The 18,524-nt window shown below is 41.6% G+C and overlaps 2 long non-coding RNA genes across 2 annotated transcripts; one reads left to right on the plus strand and one right to left on the minus strand.

Annotated features, from left to right (window-relative positions):
- Positions 1-1,043: 1,043 nt before the first annotated feature.
- On the minus strand, positions 1,044-16,569 carry LOC140706321 (uncharacterized). Its single transcript, XR_012085960.2, has 2 exons — positions 13,944-16,569; positions 1,044-13,421 (listed from the first exon to the last, which is right to left on the minus strand). It is a non-coding gene; the product is annotated as an uncharacterized LOC140706321 (long non-coding RNA).
- LOC140706322 (uncharacterized) lies at positions 16,569-18,318 on the plus strand. Its single transcript, XR_012085961.2, has 2 exons — positions 16,569-17,010; positions 17,582-18,318. It is a non-coding gene; the product is annotated as an uncharacterized LOC140706322 (long non-coding RNA).
- Positions 18,319-18,524: the final 206 nt, after the last annotated feature.

The raw sequence follows: 18,524 nt of genomic DNA on the forward strand, positions 1-18,524 counted from the left end.
AAGAAGTCAACACTTGCAGTTCTCATCACATGCCAGACATGTGATTTGGTACAAAACAAGAAATAGAGCATCAACTGCTTAAGTGGTGGAAATGCAGTGGTGAGGTTTATGACTTAAGGCTGGCATAAGTAATAGGATTCTAGCCAAACTTCTGTAGAGTGGCAGGTTATTCCTCCAGCAGCTCATTTAATTCAAGCGGCATGAGAAAGTAGTGGGGGAGTAGCTGGCTGCCATGGAAGATGCTGGGAATTGTTGAAGTTTTATGCCATTCCCTTTTACATTCTTTCTGAGGGATTTTTAAAATCTGAAAAGTAAATATTACTGGCAGTGCAATGGGTAATGCAATGAATTACTTTTCAAACATTTTAATGAGTAACGGAGATAAATTTCTTTTTCAAATTAACTTTCCAGTATCAGACACTGAAATGTAATTGCAGGATACATGTATATTTGCCTAGCTGCACTGCAGAAGCATAGATGCATGAGGGACTTGAGGGATGAATCCAATTGTCTCAGCAATCCAGCTACAGTAACCTGCTCCATCCTGGCAAACTTCTAGATATTTGGACTACAATTCCCATAAGCCCTTGCTTGGGAATAGACATGAGGATATTGGGAGTTGTAGTCCAAAGTATATAAAGGGCACAGTTGAGAAAAGTTATTGCAGTTTGCAGAGAATGGCTGGATGTGAAGGCCCTGATTCAATCCACTTGAAGGGCTGTCTATCTTCTGTAGGCTTTGAGTAGTTCTAGTTGTGATATCATCATTATCAAATCTCTAGAGAAAATACTTCACAGGAATCATACTGGAACTAAATTCATTGATGCTCATGGCTGAGATGATTATATCCACTGGTTTCCCAGAACATTAATCTGCTTCTTTCTACAATAATTGCAATGCCAGCAGATTAATATTGGTTTCCACTATAAACAACATTAAAGGCTACAATTCTTGCCAATGAATAGCCTGAACATATTAATCACAGGGTTTAATGAAAACTTTTCAATAAAAGCTACCTAATCTGAATCTTTATCATGCCAGTCTTTTTTTTTTTTTTTGGCACATACTTTACTAAATATATCCATCAGACCAGAACTTGGGGAAGATTATTTTCGGGGTAACAATGGGCTGATGGATTCTGGGAATTGTCATCCAAAAATATAACATGCTCTACAACAGCCAAACGTTTCCTTTGCTTTCCTTCCTACTTGCCCCAGATATACTCATTGTTACCCTAATAAACAAAGTACTGTAAAGGTGAATGCCAACATTCCAGATGTCTGATTGTATAAAAATACAATCCTGTGTGTGGAGACAGGTCAACTCCTCAGAGGACTAATGGCATTCATGAGAGGTGCAGGATGCCCAAATGTTAATTGTTCTTAATAATGGCAGTGATAGCAGTTGCAACCAGGACGCTAAAGGCTTGTGTGTAAATTATAAATAACACTGTTATTATGCATTTCAGTTCCATCTGAGGTTCTCCCAAGAATAAGATGTGCCTCCATTACCTCATTCTTCTTAAGTAAACCCTTGGAGTGCATTGGTGTTGAGTTTATGAAATATCAATATCTTTTATACTTGGATAAAATCGTTGTTTTGTTTTCATGCTTTAATGTGCAATTCATTTTGCCACAGCTTACAGTTCATTAACCTCTGATCAGTTTATTCCTCAGACATATACTCTTGTGGTTCCATTTTAAAACCTTGAATTTATAAATCATTTTTATACATTTAAAAAACTGAGACAAATCAGCCACTGAGTAATGTAGCAAATGTACATGTTATGTACACGTCCTTTTCCTGTCAGTGGAACCACAGCATGCCCAACACCTTACTGGATTACACCGGTAATACAGAAGGATGTGTGACTATTTTTGTCAAGAACATGTCAGAATGACAAAAGATACATTACTCACCTGGCATAGCCTGTACATTTGTGATGCTGGTTATCGTATACAGAAAGCTATGAGGCCAGGAGAACACAAAACACTGGCACTTATTCAGCAATGCTGACACAATCCTTATGGACATGTCAACCTTCCAGCAATATTACATAATTTCCATTTCTGAAAGAGGCCTGTATTCAGAATGTGATGAACAAAGGCTAAACAAATGCAAGCAGAAATATTGACTTGTCTCTGAAAACACAAGCAGAAATATTGACTTGCCTCTGAAAAGATAATGGTGCCCAGTCAAAATGGAGTTGGCAGCATATTGTTTCTCTAGTATAATATAGATTTGCCTGTCGGCAGGCCTATATATATATTGTTTATTGTTTCTCTAGCATATTGTTTCTCTAGTATAATATATATATTGTTATAGTATAATATAGTATATATAATATATATAGTATAATATATATATTACTGTATAGTATAACACATATATAGTTTCTCGTGTGTGTGTGTGTGTATTTATATATATAAATAATACTAGAGAAACAATATGCTAGAGAAACAATAAACAATATATTATACTGGAGAAACAATAAACAATATATATAGGCCTGCCTGCTGACAGGCAAATCTTAATGCTTCTTCTCCCAGGAGCCACCTTCTTCTCCTAAACTTTGGTGGCAACTGCAGCAGCTGTACAATGCACAAAGACAGCAGAATCTTTTTCTCTCATCACAGAATAAATGATAAACAGAGGACAAAACTACTATGATGTTGTTGACAATTTCAGTTGTGCAGATCAAGGCAGTGGATTAACCTGTGGCAACAGATGTTGTGAAAAGCACACAAATTGACTTACAGAGTAGTTGTAGGTCACAGGTTGTGCATCATCCACCCTAGATGAAAAGTAGGGTGGAACTAAAAACCAACTTAATAAACGAATAAATAAATACAAATTTCCTTAGAGTCAATTTAGATCCAAACCCGTACTTTAGAAATATTCTTTGGTGGCCCTGTATGCTAACAAACAGAACATACAGTATTTATCTGTAGCAGTCAATTGAAATTCAAAATAGAATTACTCAGTCATAATAGGAATGACTACTTAGTTGTAATGACACCCTTGCTGGTCTTCGAGTTTAATAGTCGTGTGGTTAGGCCTCATTCTTTCGCTCTGTGTTGTTGTCTAGTCACCAGCTCCACAGCTAAATAATACTTTGTATGGCTTCCATTCCTAAATAGTTTCCATATGCTTTGCCTCTCCCAAAGCCTTGGAAGAGACTGTACTCAAGCACTCAAGTATGATGCATGCTCTGGGCCTCTGAACATCCCATGATACACTATCATTCAACGAGAAAGCAACAATTCATATGCACTGGCCTATTCCTAGCAGTGGAGAAGATGATGCACGACTGTCACTCTCAGCATCTGAAAATGCTGGCAACAGTACTGGCTGCAATTAAAGAAACGATAAATAGAGATTCCAATTTAAAAGCTCGCTCTCATTTGTTTAACCGAAAATGCAGTCTCCCAAAACTAGAGCTCAATGCAAATACATAAGCCTAATTTCATGAGACATCAAGCTGATCCTCTTAAGGCCAACGTCCATGGGAGAGTCTTGTGGAGGGCCGTCTCCATCCCACCTCAGAAGGAATTTTCTAGCCTCCATCTTGGGTTTTCAGGACAAGCAGGTAAACAGCTTTTCATCACTCTACTATGGCAATGACAACTACCGCTACTTTGAGGAACAGCTTTTTAGTAATGCCACTGTGAAATACATTTTACAGACGGATTCCACTAAATTGGGCAACAATATTTCCTTCTGAGAAGTAAGCATGTTATGTTCCTGCCTTCTAGATTATTGGCCAATCCTTGCAACGGCTTTGAGATGGTGCCTTTTGCTTTTTTTTTAAGTTCCTTTTAAAAATAGGATAGCACAATAATTTTTGAACATACTAGACTATTTTTCAGAGTTCCATCTACCTATTAGGCAGCTTGAGCCAATTGTCTCAGGTGGAAGACACTGCAGCCTGTCCTTAGTGTCCCATCCCGACCAACCTGCTTCCTTAGAGAATCCATTGAAGTAACTTTCAGCTGCCAGTTCCAACTACATGTGGACCAAGGAAAAGCAGTGTGGTGTTTGCCCTAGTTACCTCTGGTTATATTTCTACCACAGAGCACTTGAAGGCAAGCCAAATGCCTCTTCACACGCTGCCACCAGTTGATCACTAAATCATACTTTTCTAAAGAAAGATGAAGGTCCATTTGTCACTGACTTTTTAAATAAAACAGGTTTATTGATTACAGATGTTTTGGTAATAATTCACACATATCTTCTTCAGGTTTCTAAATCAACAATAACAATCTTCTATTTGATCTTACAGTTACTATACACTCTTCTGACTAATCACACCTCAGATCTCCCAAATATCACTCTATCTCTCACTCCACTCCACTCTCCTCTCACTCTGACTCTGACGGACCCTTCTCTCCACTCAGACTGACTCTGTTTTAGCTCTCTCTTGGCTCCGCCTCTCAACAACATTAACCTACAACATGAATAATGCATGACTATTTAACATAATAAGGGTGAACGCTACATACCTCCCCCCTTAAATATGTTTGTTTGGGAGGGGAAACGCGTTGTTCCTCCTAAACAAACAGGCACAATTGCATTAAACTTTACTTATCATATAACACAATTCTATAGGCAATACCACATTTAATATAACAATTACTATACCTTATACACTAATCATTTCACTACTATTCGCTACTTTACCTTACCTTATCAGTGACACTTTTTTTACATTTAACATTACCAACCTTACAGAAATCACAATCAGGAAATTTTTACATAAATTCATTTTATTTTACTTAAAATAACTAACTAGTAGTCCATTCCAGTATCTCTTGTAAGTTCTTGCATCATTTGACTGGTCTTCTGGAAAGCGCGTCTGCAACAATGTTGTGAGCTCCCTTTATACTTTTTATAGTAAAGTCAAAGAGCCCATCTCATCAGTTTACTGTTAGTTTTCATTGATCTCATCCACAGCAATGGTGGATGGTCAGTACATAAAGTAAATTTCCATCCCCAGATGTACAGTTTAAGTTTCTGTAAAGAGCATACAATCGATAAGCACTCTTTTTCAATCGATGCCAGATGTTTCTCTCTTGGCTGCAGTTCTTTTACTGATGTACATTACCGGGTGTAAAGTTCCTCCTCCATCTTCTTGGCAAAGCACCTCCTTCAGCTGGTCAAACGACTGCTGGCACTCAGGGGTCCAACTGATGTTCTCCGGCTCCTTCTTCCTTGTGAGGTCTGACAATGGCGCAGCGACCGCACTGAAGTGTGGGATGAACCTCCGATAATAGCCCTCCAGACCTAAGAAAGATCTGACTTGCTTCTTGGAAGTGGGGTTTGGCCATTTAGAAATAGCCTCAACCTTAGAGTCTAGGGGTTTGATAACTTCCCCACCCACTAAATGTCCAAGGTATTTCAACTCTGAATCTCCAATGTGGCATTTACTGGCTTTTACTATCAAACTGGCTCCCTGGATTCTTTGCAGCGCTAGATTTAAATGTTCCTTGTGCTCAGCCCACGTTTGACTACAGTGGTGCCTCGCTAGACAATGATAATCTGTTCCACTGAAATCGCTGTTTAGCGAAATCATTGTCTAGCGAAAAGCATTTCCCCATTGGAATGCATTTAAACCTGTTTAATGAGTTCCAATGGGGAAGAATCGTCGTTCTCTAGCGAAGATCGGCATAGGAAAGCCATTTTGTGAACCGCTGTTTAAATCGCTGTCTTGCGAAGCTTAGGTCCCGAAAACACCTGTTTGCAAGCGCGGAGGGAGCTGTCAAAATCGTCATCTAGCGAAAATCGGTTTGCGAAGCAGGGACCAAACATTGTCCACCAAAATTCCCCCATAGGAATCACTGTTTTGCAAATTGCTATAGCGATCGCAAAAAGCCAATGTCTAGTGAAAAAACTGTCTTGCAGGGTAACTGTCTAGTGAGGCACCACTGTATTTTGAGCTGTCCTTGCCACTTTTTTAAGGCTAACATACATTAGACCTGCATGATCAATGCACCCTTGGTGGAGATGAAAACAACACCTGAATTTTTGTGTATTAAATGTATTGCACAGAGTTACAGAACTGGTTAATCAAAGTGCCATTGGTTCTGGATAGAGGCAGACACTGCAAGATTCTCAGCTTATCAGAGTTAGGGTATGCGACTTGCAAACATATTGATATCCTAGAAGATCTGAACACAATGCTGGGGCAGAAATTATTCCTAGGGGGGTCTTGTAGGAAGCTGATCTGATCAGAAATTATGTGTTTAATTCCACTGCACAGTTGTATTAGTATGACACCACTTGAAGTGACAGGTCTCCCTCCTACAGAGTTGTGGGATTTGTAAATTGGCCAGGTACTTTAACCTCAGCCCTAATGTGCTCTTTAATTTTGTGTTTGTTGTGTGTTTTCTAATGTACACATTTTTCTCGACTTCCAGGTTTGCTGTAATGAATTTATTCTGTCCTAAACTCATGTAGCATGCTTTAATTATGCCTCTGATAAAAATCAATATAATGCCTTTCACATATTGATATATAATATACTTGATCCCATTTGTTGCTTACATATGTTCCTTAGAAAGAGTCACAAAAATGAAAGTCAAACAGATATAAATGCATTCTGGCCAGGAAAGACTAACCAGAATCCTATCAACAATTAGCATTTGTGTAAATAGAATAATATAAATTGCAGTAGCAAACTGCTACTAATTAACAAAATGCTTATTATTTCCTGGTTATATGTCTGTTGCACAGCAAGGTCTGTAATCAGAAAGTCAATGCCTTGTTAATTAGCAGCAGTTTAACATACACTGAAATGTATGTTGTTTCACTTACATGTGCATAAATCATCAGTAAGATTTGGCCACTGTGTGGGTATAGAGGAAGCATAAAGTTTTAATTTATGTTATTGCTTCATTTCTAAATGTGTGTTGTTTATTTATAGTTGATGTGGAGCACTCAGATTCCAAACCATTGTGGCATATTTTTGCAATTTATGGTGATATACAAATGGTTCGTGGGGGGAGGGGATGTGGTGGCGCTGCAGGCTAAACTGCAGAAGCCTCTGTGCTGCAGGGTCAGAAGACCAGCAGATGTAAGATCGAATCCATGCAACGGAGTGAGGTCCCGTCGCTTTGTCCCAGCTCCTCGCCAACCTAGCAGTTTGAAACCATGCAAATGCAAGTAGATAAATAGGTACCACCTCAGTGGGAAGGTAAAACGGCGTTCCCTAGTCATGCTGGCCACATGACAATGGAAACTGTCTTTGGACAAACACTGGCTCTATGGCTTGAAAACGGGATGAGCACCGCCCCCTAGAATCGGACACGACTGGACTCAAAATGTCAAGGGGAACCTTTACCTTTACCTTACAAATGGTTCAGACAGATAAGTAACCAAATAAGCCAGATATTCAAGGATTTTATATTATTCATTTCAGCCCTATTGATTCCCTTAGCATGGTATGGTTATCTGTTTCCCCATGTGGTATTGAGCAATAGCAAAATGTAGAAGTGGGGAAAGCACACAAATACACACACACACACACACAGAGAGAGAGAGAGAGAGAGAGAGAGAGAAAATATCCAAGGTTTGGCAGTGATCATGAAACAGAGCTCACCAGTCTTTCTAAATATTTATTTAAAAACAGGGAAGAAAGCAAACACCTCCATTTTCAAATGCTAGCAGACTCTTCTGTCTGCCTATCCTGTTATGGAGCAGCAGCAGCAAGAGAATGTTTGCTTTCAAACTTCCGAATTAAAAAACCACACATTTACAGAATAGAGACCTCACACATTTTGTCAGTTCCATGCCAGCCACAATAGTAAACATATCGCTTAATCCCAGTGTATGCGCTAAAACATATTGCGTATCTCCCATGCACATGCAGATTTGCGTAACTTGAATCCAGATATGCATTACTTTTCCAAAACAATAAATTAATGTCTGTCTTTCAAAAAAGGATGTGCCTTAGTGCAATAACTAGCAAAGAATGGTTCTTATTCATTGTTGTGTATGTCAATCATTAGGGAAAACTTGATAGCAAGTCTTTGAGTAGATAGGCATCTAGTGAAGAGTGTTGTAGTCCATGAAAGCCTATGTGAAATAAAATGGGAGTCTTCTAAGATGTCACAGGGAGAAGCTCCAAGACGTTGTCCTTCTTTATTGCCCCAAACTAAGGGCTCTTCCAGCCACGGCATTTGTTTCATACCCTGTTGTCCTTTGGTGCAACAAGAGCACAGGGTTTACCAGGATTTATGTCCCACCTCTCTTTAAACATCTCCTCTCCTTAAGAAAGCCACTTCTCTTTAAGAAATGTTTGGCTATTTTCAGATATTTAGAAGTCCACTTCTCTGCTGGAGCTCTCGCTGCAGGCATCAGTTTCAGATGGGAAGAACCATACTGTCAAACTGTACCCTGTACAAACCAATACTTAAAAAATAGACTATGCTTTCAGCAAGGACAAAAAGAAATGTGCTGTCATTATATTAAGTAAAACAAGAAGAAGGTTGTATGTATGGCAGCAGGATCACCAACATTATCAGTACAGAAGCTGGTACTGTAAAGACAGCAAATTCTGTATTGGAAGAGCCCCAAAAAAATTTTTTTAGAAAAGTTATTGTGAACAAATTTCTCAGACACTACTTCTCTTTTTTCAGGACCACTGCTCAATCAGAAAGACTGGAATATTGACTAAAGCAGCCAAATGCACCAGTAATCCTGTTTAATATAAATCCATGGAAAAATCTTCTCATAACCTCATTGTTCTGTTAACAGGTCACAGTATACATTGGTGTTTTTGTGTGAGGCCCTTAAAAATATTTTTCTTCACTTGCCACAAATCTTACTACTTGCCTCTTCCAACTTTTATTTAATAACAAAACGGCAGGCAAAGCAATAAAGCACTGACTTGGAATTTATGTGCTACTATAACTGGATAGGGAAGAACTGATTGGTTCAAAATTGGGAAAGGAGTACAAAAGGGCTGTATATTGTCTCCCTGCTTATTTAATTTATATGCAGAATACATCATGTGAAAGGCTGGACTGGAGGAATCCTGAGCCAGAATTAAGATTGCTGGAAGAAATATCAACAACCTCAAATATGCAGATGATACCACTCTGATGGCAGAAAGTGAAGAGGAATTAAAGAACCTCTTAATGAGGGTGAAAGAGGAAAGTGCCAAAAATGGTCTGAAGCTCAACATTAAAAAAAAAATACTGTAAGATCATGGCCACTGGTCCCATCACCTTCTGGTAAATAGAAGGGGAAGATATGGAGGCAGTGGCAGATTTTACTTTCTTGGGCTCCATGATTACTGCAGATGGTGACAACTGCCACGAAATTAAAAGACACCTGTTTCTTGGAAGGAAAGTGATGACAAACCTAGACAGCATCTTAAAAAGCAGAGACATCACCTTGCCGACAAAGGTCCAGATAGTTAAAGCTATGGTTTTTCCAGTAGTGATCTATGGAAGTGAGATCTGGACCATAAAGAAGGCTGACCATTGAAGAATTGATGCTTTTGAATTGTGGTGCTGGAGGAGACTCTTGAGAGTCCCCTGGACTGCAAGGAGATCAAACCTATCCATTCTGAAGGAAATCAACCCTGAGTGCTCACTGGAAGGATGGATCCTGAAGCTGAGGCTCCAATACTTTGGCCATCTCATGAGAAGAGAAATCTCTCTGGAAAAGATCCTGATGTTGGGAAAGTGTTAGGGCAAGAGGAGAAGGGGACAACAGAGGACAAGATGGATGGACAGTGTCACTGAAGCTACCAACATGAATTTGACCCAAGTCCGGGAGGCAGTGGATGACAGGAGGGCCTGACGTGGTCTGGTCCATGGCGTCCGGGAGAGTTGCACATGACTTAATGACTAAACAACAAAATATTATAACCAAATCTCATTAACCATGAAAAGGTAGCAACAACACCAACACATACTTTCTGTCTCTCTCCTTCTGCATCATTGCTTATTGCTGCTATTAACCGTAGAGTTTCAGGAAAAAAACGTTTAGTCTGCATGTGTGAGCAGCAGGACAATCCCCCCACCTGCCTATCAGTGGCTCTCCTTTGAAAAGGAAACTCTGAGGAGGAGAGAGACCATGGGGGGGGGGGGCGGTCTCCAAATACACAGAAAGGCTCCGTCTACACCAGAAGCTTTCCACTTCATGGAAATAGCAAGAGGCAAAGGACAGTGCAAGAACACTGTCTCTGCTTATGCATTCAAATTAACCCTTTTCTGAATTCCTGAATAGTGCTACTCTTATTACTGAACAAGGAAAAAGAGCTAGCCAGCAGCCAGAAGCCTCTTGCCAGTTTATGCTTGAGTAAGAGAAACTGTATAAACCGAGTAACCATGCATTTCAGAAAACTTACCTCCAATGGTTAATTTATTTCTGTGCATGCATTGACACCATATCCTGTGCCTTGATTCTCTTGGTCCCTAGGTCACATATATGGACAGGTTGACACCCAAAATCCCAGGAGACCTTTGCAACCGAACAAATGGTTTAGAAGGTTTTTGTTTGATACACTACCTGTAAACTCAAAGGTCCTATACCCAGTATTTCTGGACGCTAAGAGAGAAGCCAGCTGAAGTCAACCAGAACATGTGCAGCTGATGGGATTTTGTGCCCTGTCACCTGTGTGCCCTTGGGTAAGCTGCACGGATCCTGAACAACACCAAAAGAGAGGACTGGTAAACCACTTCTGAGTCAAAATCAGTGTGGTGACACATAATTATTGTTTCAGCTCCCAGGGTACTCCATTGGACAGCAGCCATACTGGCTGGAATATTCTGGGAGTTATAACCCCAAAAACCCCACTTTTCCTATCTCTTATCTGTGCTTAGCATAAGCATGAAAAGGACTGTATGGGCAAGTATGAGAAGGAATAGCTACATGAGCTACAAGGCAATCACCGAGATTCCTCTACTAATTTTTGCTGGCCTCTGTTTACACAAGTGCAATATTCCTATGCTGATGTCCCCCCCCCAAACCATAAATGATTTTAATTCATGTCTTCACCAGTAGACCACCCACGTCAAACAATGGAGAACTTTGCTTCTAGAGAACATAGTCTGATGTCACTTCACCGTAACGCTTTCTAAACATCATGAATTGGTCATCTGAGTCATTTTTCCTTGGTTTCCTCAAAAGGAGAAATTGAGCTATTAAGCCCTGATCTCATATACAAAGAGACCTGGGTTTTGGCCAGCTCACCCAGCTAGCCCCTCCAGACCCAGCTACCTCTCCTGACCACAGCTATGTCCTTGGGAAAAAATGCTACCAAACCTTTCTCCAGGTTGATGCTCATAGCTGTGCAGCACCCCTTGAAAAAGGGAGTATGAAAGGCTTTCATCTGGATTAGCCTGAGATTGTTGTGATTGGTTTTGCAGCATCATTTGAAAACCGTTACACATGCTGGATGGGATGATGAGACCTGCAGTTCATAATATCTAAAATGGACTTCTTTCGGAAGTAAAGCAAACAGAACAATGAGAATTAAAAACCCTGGAGCATCATGAATTGAAATCCTTTCAGTCAGAGTGAGCAACGTCCTTGGCTTGGGAGGGCATAGTTGCCTTTCCAGGACCATAGATAGCCCATCACTGGGGCAGAGGGGATAATATTTGGGAGTAAAGCCCTCCTCACTTGGCCTGGGAGGTGCTGCTGTCCGGTACCCACCGATGTGGGGAACTCTCATCCAACCAGCCAGAAACATGCTGACTCTTTCAATTCGGTATGAAAGAAATTCTAGCAGTTCTTTTGCTACATAGGCGGGTGAGTAGTTCAAAGGAACCCACAATGCTGATCAAATGGGTAGAAGAGGGTGTACGCATCCCATAGATAGTCCATTTGTTACCCACCTTTGTTTTAAGCTTTATGCTCTGTTGCCTCCAAAATATATATACTCATCCCAACCCCAAAAGTGAATGTGACACGAAAAGTCCATTTGAAATTCTTTAAAATCACCGTTGGCCATTCCATGGAATCAAATTGATGGTGTAGTCGCCCAGTGGTGAAGTGGGTTATGCTTCTATTAAAAAATCATGCTGTAATAAATCTTCATAATCCATTGGTGTACTCCTGTAGTACTCCTGTACTGCAGTGAGTCCTGGACCCTCTGTGCATGGCAAGAAGTTGAATACGTTCCATATGCATTGTCTCTAACGCATTTTTGGTATCACCTGGCAGGACAAAGTTCCAAATAGAGTAGTCCTAGAATGAGCTGGAATTTTTAGCATGTACCCATTACTGAAACAGCGATGTCTACGTTGGCTTGGGCATGTTGTGCGAATGGCTGATGCTCAGATTCCAAAATATCTCTTGTATGGAGAATTAATACAGGGAAAGCTCCCCAGAGGGAGACCACAGCTGCAATACAAGGATATCTGCAAGTGGGATCTGAAGGCCTTAAGAATGGACCTCAACAGAGGGGAAACTTTGACATTTGAGCATTCAGCCTGGAGGAATGGCCTCTTCCAATTTGAAGAGACACTTGTTCAGCAGGCTGAGGTGAAGAGGCAGTCCCGAAACCAGCAAAATCAGGGAGCTGGACAAGGGCCAGATTGTATTTGTCTTCAGTGTGGGATTGTCACTCTTGAATTGGCCTTCTCAGCCACACTAGACGCTGTTCCAAGACCTCTATTCAGAGCACTTTACCATAGTCTCTCAAGACTGAAGGATGCCTACTAATCCATTGGTGATAAAGGGCTTTATAACTTACTCATGTGCTCTAAAATATACATTTCATACATTTGCCCAGAAGCCTGCAACATGACTATGAGAACCTGTTTAGCAAATGAAAGAGCATGTTGCTATTTGAAGTGGCCCAAGAAAGAAGGCACTGTTTCTCTGTCTGCATTTATTTTTTTGTTTATTTGATTGAGTGAATGAATGAATGATTTTTATACTGCCCATCTGACCAATGGTCACTCTGGGCAGTTCACAACCTATAACAATAACATAAAATAATAACATAAACAAGCACACCAAATTACTTAGAACAAAACTCAAAACAAACATTTAAGACAAAATTAAAATTTAAAGACAGGCATCAATTACATAAAAGACTGGTGGTCTCAGAGTTCTTACACTGGCAGATTTTGAAACGCCTGATGAAATAGGAATGTCTTTAAAAGCCTCTTAAAGGTCACCAGGGAGGGGGGCAGGCAAATTTCGGATGGTAATTCATTCCAAAGGCAGGGTGCAACCGCTGGGAAGGCCAGATTTCTTGTTCTTTCCCTCCAAGCCTCCCTCAGGGTTAGCAGGTTTGCGTCCTCAGTCCTCCAGCCTTTGAAGTGTGAGTAGGGTGGGCAGTCCAGTTTGGGAAAAGGCATTATGCCATGTATTGAGGTCCCAAACCATTTAGGGCTTTATAGGTCAAAACCATCCCTTTGAAGCTGATATGGAAACGGATTCACTGAACTTACACTGGACTAAAAAAAAGAAGATACTGTTGATTAATATAAATAATGAGACATATATGTATGTGAGATTTTGCTTCCCAGTATTAGAGGTTTCTTGATCTTTGTAGGATTGGCTCTTTCTCCTGTCAATAATTATCTGGGACAAGGCATGACACTTCCAACAGGTTGCAGGGAGAACCAAGGCTGTAGGGATCTTATTGTGCAGGGGTGGGGGAGGGGCACATCTTTGTAAAGATATGAGCCAGAGTCCAACTGGGCGACAGATCGTCATAGCCAAAGAAGGAGTGACAAAATGTTTCTAGCAGTGCAGAAAAGCACCGCTGCGCGCAGAGCCCAGATCAAAAACATATGTGCTTTGGAAAGCTCCAACAAGAGTAATAAACACTGGGTGCATGTTGCAAATGTTCCCACTGCCAAAGGTGGGGGTTGAAGAATAGGATAAGGAGGCAAAAAGTTTCAGGAGTGGGTCATGGTAAAACAAAAAATTAAAAATAACCAAAATGATACATATGTTCAATTATTTCACCTTACCTCAAATAAAGGGTGCTACACATGTCCATGTTTTGAACGAGGATGGAGGGGTTCATCTGCAGTCTGAAATTTCTTATTGGGAGGCATTGTTTCAAGTATAATTTTTTTTTAAATGAAAACTGTCCGTAAATTGAAGGGGTTCTCTCTCTCTCTCTCTCTCTCTCTCTCTCTCTCTCTCTCTCTCATTCTCTTCCGGGAATTTCAGTTCATTTTAAAACACAGGAACATGTGGACATCAATGCTGGAGAAAGAAAGTCTGTCTTAAACAAAGTGAGAGAAAAAATCAGAAAAAGAGGTCACTATATAAATAAACAAAGGGCACAGCCATGCACCACCTCAGACTCACCAATTTCTCCTAAACATTTCTATTTGTATCACCAAGGAAACCAGGCAGACAAAGGAGAAGGAGCTGTCATTTAATTCTCTCTCTTAAAGAAACAGATCCTGCATACCAAAAAAATTGTTACTTGCAAATCTGCCCCACATGAGGCTGGGGTGCTGTTCAAAGCTTTCACATCATGCAGCACATTCCAGGCTCAAAGGGGTCCTCCAAATGGTAGGAAGGAGGTTAGAAAATCACAGTTTTCACCCCATAATTGTCACTGTGAATTGTCTAATTGGGTAGAAGACCGAAGTACTGTAGAAACTTCAAACTTTCATCAGGTGGCAGAACTGAGAGGTAGATCTGCAGCCTCTCTTGGGCTAAAAATCAGACACTTGTACGCTATCTCATGAATGATATGAACATAGAAAGAAGTTGCACATAGGATCCTGAACCTACAAGCCATTGTTCTGAAAGTAGCTTATCACAGTAACAACATGTGGACCTGGTCAGGCAAAGAGTTTATGCTATTTACTCCTTGAGGGAGTGGGTGGCTATGGCTTTCCATTTCTCCCACCCTATAAAGATGCTTTGGTCTCCCAGATCATGACATTTCTTTTGCCATGGGAGCAGTGGTAGGCATCCATGAAGTGTCTGACCTCAAAGACCATGCCCAGCTGAACTCAGAGATATCCTGAACATGTGGGTGCATCTGCATATTTCCTTTTACTCCACAGTATCATGCTGTATATCTGTATAATAAATAATCTAAGACACCCATCCATCCTCCTCAGGATGTGAAAGAACACAAGCTCATTGAGGTGCTGGCTGACCCAAAACCACCAGTTTACACACATAATGAATAGGTTGCCAAAGAAGAAAAAGAAAGCATATTCTGAACCATAACGGAAATACCATGGAATCTTCTCATCAGTTGTTACTGATGGCTAGAATCATTATATGAAAAGGAGTCTTGTCATGAAGCCAGGACTTGTGGGTACTTTTCCTAATTTGCAGCAGTGATGGTGCTGCCACCAACACTGTGGTTCAAGCTATAAAGAAGAAGCCCTGTTAGTCTGTGCTAGCATGTCAGGCAAAAACAAAACAAAAATGAAAAAATAAAGAAGGCAAAAATGTTGCCGCACCTTAAAGGCTATATTTTAATGTGAGCTTTCGTGAACCAGTCCACTTCTTCACACTGAGGACCTCAGACTAAACAAGTGGACTTGTCCACGAAAGATCACCTTAAAATGTAGCAGTTAGTCTTTAAGGTGCCACAATGTTTATAACTACTTTTCAAAACTCAGTGTTCCCTTCGAGAAGAGCTGCAGTGCTCACAGTCCTTTGGGTGAATGGCAGGAGCGCATTTTCCCAGCAACCATACATTGTTTCTTGCTATCCCAGTTGTAATGCATAGTTATTCTGCTGGAGCTTGGCCTCAAACAGGCAGTTAAGACTCAGTGGCTTTCTGAAAGACCTGCCACTGGTGGAAATAAAAACTGCCAGTTCTGGTCTTTTGAAATGGATTAACACAGCCATTTGCTTTTTCTGACTCTCTCTTGAGGGCAGGACTATGCATATCCTTCAAAACTGACCACTATACCTCAAGATAAAAGGATAATAGGAACAAGAAAGACATAACTGGGTCTGAGATAGAAGGTCACTTACCTGGTTCCTGGGTTTAAGGACAGCTTCTGAAGAGCTAATGAGCAAAAAGAGAGAAATGTGTGTGCAAAATAGACCACATCATGTCTACTACCTGTTGCAAAGCAAAGAGAGTTTTTCCTCAAGACTCTGCCGTGATGTTTGTCTTTGGGAGTGGCGCACAGGGCTAGCTGGCTTCATTGTTCTGAACTACACTCACATTAAACACCCAAACAATGTATTTTCTATGGGCATCTCATAAAAAGGTAGTGGTGGGGAACGGAGGATAAGACCGTTGTGCACTTGTATGTATCCTCAAGACCCTTGCAGTATCAAATTAAGCATTTTTTAAAAACCTAGATTTGCCTTAAAGTCACTGAGGGGGAAAATGGAGAAACAGAGCAGAGTGGAAACTAGGAAAGTTTCTTCATCAAGTTAGGATGGCTGTTAGAACGGCTGGTGAACAAAGTCCGATAGTGCACCAAACATGTCTTCTATGAGCGTGATCCCATTCAGTTCAATGAGAATTAAAAGCAACTGTGAAAGTGCAGCTCTTGGCGTCTCTCTCTGACCACTCTCAATGGCAAAGACTTTTTTTTACCCCTGGGCAGCCATTGGAAATCAATGTATTGTGTGGTCCTGGCTGAGCAAAAATGTGAAGGACCCAAACACAGGTCTCCAATCCGAGTCTAGGCGGATAGCAAGGAATACAGTACCTTAGAGAGACCTTACTCCCCTACAAGTCTAGGTCGCTTCTTCCTTGTTCGCATTTCTGAGGCATTTCTGGAACTGCCTCCCTGCCAGGGTGGCCCGAAGGAAGCGCTTTGCGGTTCTTGTTTATATCGCAGTTTCTTCTCCTTCATTACCTACTTGGTTTACTTCTGTTGCTTGCACGTGAAGTTACCCCGAAGAGTCGAATTGGTTGTGCATACCTACCCAACGTGACCTTTTAGGGAAGCCTGAGTTTTAATACATCCCCTTCTTCTTTCAGAGTTATAACTACTCGCCCCTCCAACCCCCTCTCAGCTCCTTCACTGTGTTGAAGAAACGAGTGGCAGCGGCTATCTGGAACCGGTGGAATTATTTCCCATCGAAAGTGAAGTGAGTATGAGGTACCTGTAAGGAGGACTGCTTCCTCCACCCCCACTCCCGGATTTAATGCTAGTATTAGGGATACAAACAGCCCGCCCACCTCCGCTGGTGGCATCAGGGCAACGTGAAATCACCACATTAAATTCAACACACACCGTCTCCTTCGGAAATTGTAGCGTTCCTTTAACCACAGAGCTGCCCCCTCAAAAAGGGGGTGGGAGAAGGGGGGGTGGGGAGTAACATAGATCAATTCGACCCTTTACCACACAAAGTCCATTTCTCCTTCCCATGCACTCCGTGGAGGGAAAGCCTGAAATTACAATCACTATTGTTTGTCTGGGGCTAAACTCGGCTGAAATCAAGCTTCATTTGTAAAAGCGGAGGGACGGGTTGAAAGGGGGATGTTTGAGGGCGATCTGTTAAAACGACGGCATGGGAGGCAGTGGGGGACGGGTTGGGGGTGGGGAGAGAGAGAGAGTCCATAAACTTCACACTGAAAGAACTTAGTCCATCACAAGCTGGACCAGCAATTGGTCAAATTCCCCGGAGCCATTTTGTTTGTTTGTTTTCAATTCTGCAGAGATCCTGTATTCAAACCCACCAACCGGAGGCAAGATTACAGAGAAGAAGAGAGGGAGAGAGACGAGGAGGGAATGGGAATGAGAGACCACACCCAGCTTTTGATTCCGAGCAAGGGAAAAAGAGGCTGCCATATGACCTAGTTTCTCTTTTTCCGGGAGGCCGGATTCCCCACGCGGGTTGAAAAAGGAGCTCTCGCCGTGGTGGACGCGGTCGCGTCTTGGGGATCGCGTCGCTTCCAGTGGCTGGACTCCTCGGGAGGGACCTTTCCTTTCGAACTGATCCGCGGCGGGCTGGCGGGCAGCCGCATTCCGAGGCCTCGCTGGCTTTTCAGATTCCAGATGCAGAGTGCGAGTGGGGTGTGTCACCGAGAAGAGCCGTTTTTCATAGGAGGTTGTGTATTTTATTTTGAGAAAAATTAAACTTTTTTTGTGAGTGTGTGCGACAAGGTCCAGGGTAACGCTCGAGGCCCTCGTCCGGGGCAAGAGCTGCTTGGGGTGCGTACCCGTGGGGGCAAGGAAGGAAAGAGATGGGCGACAGGACCACGTATGTAGACGGAAAGGTTGTTAGGAGTCTAAGGCAGCGTTTGTTTTGCCCTCCAAGAGGAATTAGGAAGACCCTCTTTCCGTTCCTGTGGCAAACTGAACCCTCACACAAGCTCCTCTTCCTAGATTTACCAATAAACATGACATCAGAATAAAATAAATAAATAATGATATCCTGCCTTTCATGACACCGGATGCTGGCTAGAGAGGTGTTTTATTTATGTATGTATTTATTTATTTTGAAGTTCAGGAATGTTGTAGAACTCTGTAGATCCTTATGACATCAAAATCTACGGGCTGAGGCCATTGTCTCACTCTGCCTCATAGCAGGGCTGACCATGGTTAAAGCTAATATTGTATATTCTACCAGAAGCATCTTAGCAGACTGACACAAGGGGT

The sequence above is a fragment of the Pogona vitticeps genome, chromosome 4 (genome assembly GCF_051106095.1).
Source record: "Pogona vitticeps strain Pit_001003342236 chromosome 4, PviZW2.1, whole genome shotgun sequence".
NCBI lineage: Eukaryota > Metazoa > Chordata > Lepidosauria > Squamata > Agamidae > Pogona > Pogona vitticeps.